The following is a 7,582-nucleotide window of genomic DNA, read 5'->3' as shown; positions in this document are numbered from 1 at the left end:
AAATTACATTATTCAAATGCATCAAAATAAATTTTAATTAGTTATGCAGATGCAAAATATTCATCTGATTCACACAAAGCTCGATCATAGACAAGTTACTTATTCACATATGGAGAAATTTTAGCAACTCGTGAGCAAATCATTAATGTGTCTGGTTAAGATCTGTAACTCGACATATTCGAGAAATGTGTGGCTTGTCAACCAAGAAGAAAATTCTAACAATATTATATGAGGATAATATTGCTTGCACAACCCAATTGAATGAAGGATATATTAAAGGCGATCGAACAAAACAAATAGTTCGTCAAAATCCTTCTTCACTCATTATTTTCAATAAAAGGGTGAAATAAGTGTTCAACAAATTCAGCCAAGTGACAATCTAGTATATTTGTTCACTAAAGCCCTTTTTACTGCAACATTTGAAAAGTTAGAATGCATCATTTTAAAGATCTCTATAATGTAGTAATCAGGGAGAGTAAAATACGCATTGTACTCTTTTTTCCTTCATCAAGTTTTTTCCCACTGGGTTTTTCTAGATAAGGTTTTTAATGAGGCAGTATTTCATAAGCGTATTCTTGAAAAGAATTATATACTATTTTTCCTTCACTTGGATTTTTTTTCCATAAGGTTTTTTCCTAGTAAGGTTTTAGCGAGGCATATTCTTAATACAATGGATATTCAAAAGGGAGTGTTATGAATATTTTTTTGAATATTCATTTATGTTATTTATATCTAGATTTGATTTAAATAAGATTATATTAGGATTTAATCCATCTAATCTCTAAGTGTTATCTTCATCTTGTCATGGGGTTATTTGCCTATACATAGGCCCCCTCTAGTTCATTTGTATACACACTTAAATAAGATTTCTTCTCTCCCCCTAAATACTTTCTTTCCCTCTAAATACTTTCTCTTATATTTCTTTTATAGTTGTTCTTTTAGATTTATTTCATAACAAAGTCATCAATAATTTTGAAAAGAAGTATCCAAATGTGGAACAAATGTGTTTTCATCATTGACAGTGTTGCACCATCTCTTTCTCCTTGAGAACAAGGTTTGTTCTAAAGGATTATACTTTCACTTTTTCTATTTCCAAATCATGTGAATACTAATAAGGGAGATATTCTATTTTGTCTTCTTTTCTTTTCAATTTCTAATAAGTTATTATAAATCGTATGGTGCAAACTGTGGAATGTAAAACTAAATTATCATTATACTAAAGAAATGGTTGAATTTGAGTATGGTTTTTATTAATTTGCACAAGATTGATAAATATTGAGATATGCTGACTACCCTAAAACGTAATCCTATTAGCTAAACTTTAACTCTTTAATTTAATTCTAGGCTTACGTGTTTATTTTTATTTTCTCTTTGAATCATGAAATACGTATGCAAGAAAATGTAGTAATCCAATCTTAAAGTCAGTGCCATAAATTCTTAAAATTTCATCTTATTTGGAGTCAAAATTTATGAAAAGTTTCTTCATCACTTTAAACTAAATAGCATTATGTGTCACTCTTTCAATAAATTTTTATTTTTATAGTTTAATATCTTGCTATATGTTATAGTCCTTAACTCAATTACTTAAAAGTATTGTAATCTTTTTGTAAGCTTTGATATCTCCATTTACTTCCACAATTAAAAAGTTTTATAAAGATTTTAGATAAATGTAACTTTCAAACCTCCATACCCATGGAAAGTGATATTATCTTCTCTTTTTTTTACTTGAAATATGAATGAAACTAGTAATTATGAGTCATGTGCTCTTGATGAAAAAAAATCTCTTTTACTATGAATAAATAATAAATTCATTTTTTATAAAAAGAAATGTAATTTATGTTGAAAAAATTGACATAGCTAGTCACATTGAAGATTTGTTGATACTATAATTGATTTTGCTTGCTTTGGTAGGGGAAATCAATTAATAGTTTCAACCGACAATTACAATTCTACATCAATCATATTTACTATGAAACTATTGGTGAGAAGAAAACTAATTGCATTGGGTTCATTGGGTTGATAATGCTGTTATCTTATTTTTCTCAATAAAACTTTGAGTTTATTACTATTGTAACAAAAACTACACAACAGAAACAAAAAGCAAATCGGAGTCATTAATTGCTGATTTGCTAGAGGTGCCTCAATTTCAGCTCAAGAAAGTGTAAGAAATGCCTAATGATGCTGTGTGGTTGATATTTTGGTTAATTTGCTATACTAGTTGTTAAGTTGTTATTTTGACTATTGCACCAAGCATTATTTTAAACCAAATAGGTATTAAAATTCTTTTTATAACTAAATTTTATAGTTTGTGTTAATAAAGTTGATTATTTTGTAACTAAAATTGATATCTTTGTAATTGGTTTGTAACTTTAACCAAATTGTTATATTTTCTTAGATCCTAGTACAAAAGGGAAGTTAAAGTAATGATGTCATTCCATGATATATTATTTCTTAGATTGCAGAATAGATCAACAAAACAAAAGATAGCATGGTTTCATATTACAAGCAAAAATTGCATTTAATTACAATATTTCATATTATAAGCAAAAATTGCAATCAACTATAGTGTTTCAAGATTTTCATATATTTCATACACCATTTCAACATATAGAAAAAGTCAATATTCTTATATGTAGTGTGAAACAAAATAGGGTAAAATTGCCCATGAAATCCTTATATTATAAAGTTTTGTTCAATTTAGTTTATATACTATAGCATTTTGTTCAATATATCTCCCTATACAATTTTGTTTAATTTAGTGTGTATGATAGCATAGAAAAACTGAGTGACAAAAATTTTTTGCCAAAAAAATTTCTAACATGTTACTGCTAACATTTTCATCGTCTGACATGTTAACAACATGTCAGCACTATTAATGGTCAATTCGAATGAAGTTAGGCAAATAAACTCAATTGTAAGAAATCTCAAAATACAAAAACTAAATTAGCTAGTTTGGAGTTAAAGAGCTAAATTGACATAAATTCCATGATACAAGGACTTGTGAAGTACATTGGCCATTTAATAATACTAACAGCAAGAGCTAGGTTTCTCCCATTATGTTCATGCTATTTACACTACAAAAAAATACATTCTTTACCGACGGAATGGAATCTGTCAGAAAATACCAACAAATTATCGACAGAACTAGAATGCAAAAAATATCGAGGGATTACCAACAAAAGACGTTGACGGAATGAAATCTATCTATAAAACAATGGTCCATATGAATAGAAAGATGGGATGAAGGTTACCGAAGGAATTAGTTTATCGATAATAGCTTTATCAATGAAGTTTGTCAACCATTTTATTGATGGAGTATGTGATTGGTAATATTTTCCAGCCTTCAACGAAATTGCTAACAGAATTTTAGTTGGTAAGACATTGGTAGGCTTACCAACGAATTTGCTGATAGAATTTTCGTCAATAAGTCTCTTGTAATCATCGATAGAATATTCCTAGTAAACCTATTTGTTATTGAAGTTAAATTCCCAGCATGAGATTTTGAATTTTAATTGTCGACGGAATAATCTGGTTGTGATTCCATTAGTGGTTTTAATTAAAATCCTCACGTAGGATTTCTCCCTTTATTTTTCCCTTCTCCTTTTTCTCTTTTTTCTCTTTATCTCTTTCACTCTCTTACAGTCCGATCCTACCAACCAACCTTATGTCGGACCTGACCGTGCCCTCTACCGACGATTGACTTTCGTCGACCTTCGACCCAGTCGTCCATTGGTCCAATCCAACCTTTCAAATCATTTAAGTCCTCTTCATTCCCTTCATTCTCCTTTTCTTGTCCGCCCACTCTTGGCCTCCGTTGAAACTCTATTTGGCCTACTTTCTCCTTCTTTGTTTCAGTTTACTCCTAATTCAAGGTTAGCTTTTTTGTTTACGATTTAAGACTTTTATGTTTTAAGGTTTAGGGTTTTAAGCATGTTTGTGACTGTTGCTGGTTTGATTTGTTGCTGGCATTATCTATAGAATTTTTATGCATGTTTGTGGCTAAGATTATGATTTAGTGCTAGAATTTTAAGCATTTAAGCATTATTGTTGTTGTTGGCATTATGATTTTTCTTTTAGTAGTTTGTTTGATTTGTTATGCATTTGTTTGAATTTGTTGTTGGGTTTGAACTTGAGTTCAATGATTTATTGTTGTTAAGAAAAATTAGCTTGATTAGTTGTTTGCTGCTCGCATTTAGGTGTTTAGCTATTGGCATTTATTTGTTTAGCTGTCAGTAGATTTTAGGTGTTTAGTTGTTGGTAGAGAAAAACAAATTGAAAAAACTTCACATCTCTTTCATTGAATGTGACATTAGAGTTTAACATGAATGAGGCATGTTTTCATCATCTGATGCATCTAGTGAAAGAGATGTTGAGATCGAATGAATCATTATTGAAAAAGTTCTATAAACTGAAGACATAGTTGAAGGAACTTGGGCTTGGCTATGAAAAAATTCATGCTTGTAAGAATAATTATATGTTATTTTATAATGAATATTCCAAGTTGTCTTATTATCCATGTTGTAGTCACCCTTAGTATAAATCGAATAAATCAAAAGGGAAGGGAGAAAATAATTCTTTTTAAGATTTAACGATACTTTCCACTAACGCCAAGATTGTAGAGGTTATGTATGTTAAGCAAAATTATAGAACATATGACATGGCATGCCACACACTGATCTAATGATAGAGTGCTTAGGTATCTTGTTGATGGTGAAGCTTGGCAACATTTTAATCGCACCCATCAGTTTTTTGACTTTGAGCCGCGATACATCAGACTAGGTTTATGTTCAGATGGTTTCAGTCCATTTGTGTCAATAGTAAAATCGTATTCTGTTTAGTCGGTAATGCTTACTGTCTATAACTTACCTACATGAATGTGGATGAAGCAATCATACATCTTTCTTAGTATGGTCATCCTAGATAGGACAAGTCCTGGAGAAAACATTGATGTGTTCCTTCGACCTCTGATTAATGAGTTAAAAGTTCTGTGAAATGAAAATGTGGTCACCAACAATGCCTTTATCGTAAAAATTTTATTCTATGAGCAGCACTTCTATGGACTATTAATGATTTCCCTTCATATGGTATGTTGTCTGAGTGAAGCACTCACAAACGTTTATCATGTCTATATTGTATGGAACTTGAAAAGAGTTTTTTCTCAAAGTACGGGAAGAAGCCTTGTTTATTTTATTGTCATCGGCACTTTTTACTGATGGATCATCCTTTTCGTTGCCAAAGAAATAAATTTAAGAAACATGTTGAACAAGACTCTCCAATTCCTTGATTATCTGGTGTCAAGATCTTGGAATGATTGGAGTCAATTTTAAATATCACGTGTGGGATAAAAGTGGGCGATCAAAACCTACCGGATTTCAGTCAAACATATAATTGGGCTAAAAAATGCATATTTTAAGAGTTACCATATTGACAGGTACATCTCATTCATCACAACTTAGATGTGATGTATATTGAGTGTAACATGTTCAATAATATATTCAACATGATGATGGATGTCCCGAGAAAGATAAAAGATAACAGACAATATCAATGCTTGTTGTGATTTACATGTGTATTGCAAGTGATTGAAATTGCACTTAATTGCAAATAAGGGTAAACTTTTTAAACCGAAAACCTCATACACTTTGACAAAAGAGCAATGGAAAGCTATGTGTGCCTGGGTTAAATAGTTATGATTACTAGATGGTTTTGCCTTTAATATAGCAAATTGTGTGAATGCGCAAAAATGCAGATTTTATGAGATGATAAGTCATGATAGTCACGTTTTCCTACAATAGTTGCTTCCAATTGCCTTACATGATATAGTCCCTCAAGCTATTTGGAATGCAATTGTTGAGATCTCACATTTCTTCGTGATTTATGTGCAATTGAATTGCATGTTGAGCATAACAAAGCATGAGAAGGAAAAATGTGGAAAAAATTGACATAACTAATTATATTGAAGATTTATTGATATTAAAGGCAAAAATTAAGTTTTTCCAATTACATACATGTTACTTTTCAACACACGTGTTTAGGTGTTCATCTTCAATTACAAAGTTTTCTATAAACAAGTTATATGCCCATGTATGAGATCTTGGTCACACATAGTCTCAACTTCTATTTCATATATTTTTTATTATTAAAGTTTTTCATAAGTTTGATGACTTCAATTTTGATATATAAAATTGGAAAAACTAATATAATTTAAAATAATAATATTTTTATCTCTTTATTTTATGTGATATTCAGGTGTTTACTTTTATTTATCCTTTCGAGTCTTAGAATATTATTTTTCACGTATTAAAGGAATTGTTGTAGTCTAGTTGGAAAACTTTGTATAATTCTTGATTTTTTAATTTTAATCACAAACATCCACATTGAAAACTTTTAGAATGCTATTGAGTTTTTCATAATAAAAAAATACTTCTTTAATTTTATGCATATTTTCTTAAATTCATATCACTTTTCAAAAATCTATAGATACAAAATACTTAGACAACAAAAAAAAACAAAACTAATGCTAGGTTTACACCAGTCTTACACCAAATACTATACATGCTATAGTCCATAATTTAATTACTTTAAAGTTATTATTAACTCTTTATAAGCTTCAGTATCTCTTTTTACGTGAGGTTTAAGAAGTTTTATGTAAAGGTTTTAAATAAATTTAAGATATAATATTCAAAAGGCATCTCAACTAGTTAGAAAAATTCAAATAAACTTTTATTCTTTTGTTATGTTGAATCAAACCCTTGTTATTTTATTTTGAACCATAGAAGTCATAATACTTTTATTGTGAGTTAAAAAAAAAACTTTTATAATTAATTATTGACTTAGTCAAAAGTACTATTTATATTCTATACTACGTGATGCTGACGTGTTTGGTTAACATGTTATAATTGATGATGATGTGATATAATGACATATTATAATTGATGATAACGTAAGATGCTAATTTGATATAATAATATAATTACATAACATTTTTCATCCTCCGCATCAACATTACGTCAATATTAGGTAAATATAAAATGATAAGTAGTATTTTAACTAATGATAATTAGTTAATTATTAATCTCATAAGGGCTTATCGAATATAAAATAAAAATATAAGAGTTAATTGAATATAATAAAATAATAAAAGCTTACTTGAATTTCTTAAATATTTTAAGAGCTTATTTTAGCATTATGCTTAATTTAAAGTTATTAAATATTAATAAACTAAAATTTTATGTTATATCTATTATTAAATTAATATTTTTTTTAAAAAAATAAAATTACTATCAATTTAAATTTAAGAAGTTTAAGTTCAAGTCTTTTTGAGATCTAATCGTTTTAAGTTTGGATCAATTTGGATTTGAATAAATTTGAGTTTAACTTATTGACCTTTATTTATCAGATCGAATTTAATCAAGTTCAATTTCAAATAAAATCAAATAACCTTTTCAAATTTGGAAAGTTTAATTCCTCGAGATACATATAACAATAAATAAATAAATAAATTCTTGTTTTAAAGGCATTGAAGTTTCCAAATGAGTTCCAACATAGAATAAAATTCAACAATTATGGTCCACTTGGACGT

This window comes from Theobroma umbraticum, unplaced genomic scaffold (assembly GCF_002168275.2).
Source record: "Theobroma umbraticum cultivar Fairchild unplaced genomic scaffold, ASM216827v3 scaffold_12.1, whole genome shotgun sequence".
Classification (NCBI taxonomy): Eukaryota; Viridiplantae; Streptophyta; class Magnoliopsida; order Malvales; family Malvaceae; genus Theobroma; species Theobroma umbraticum.
This window is presented reverse-complemented; position numbering follows the sequence as displayed.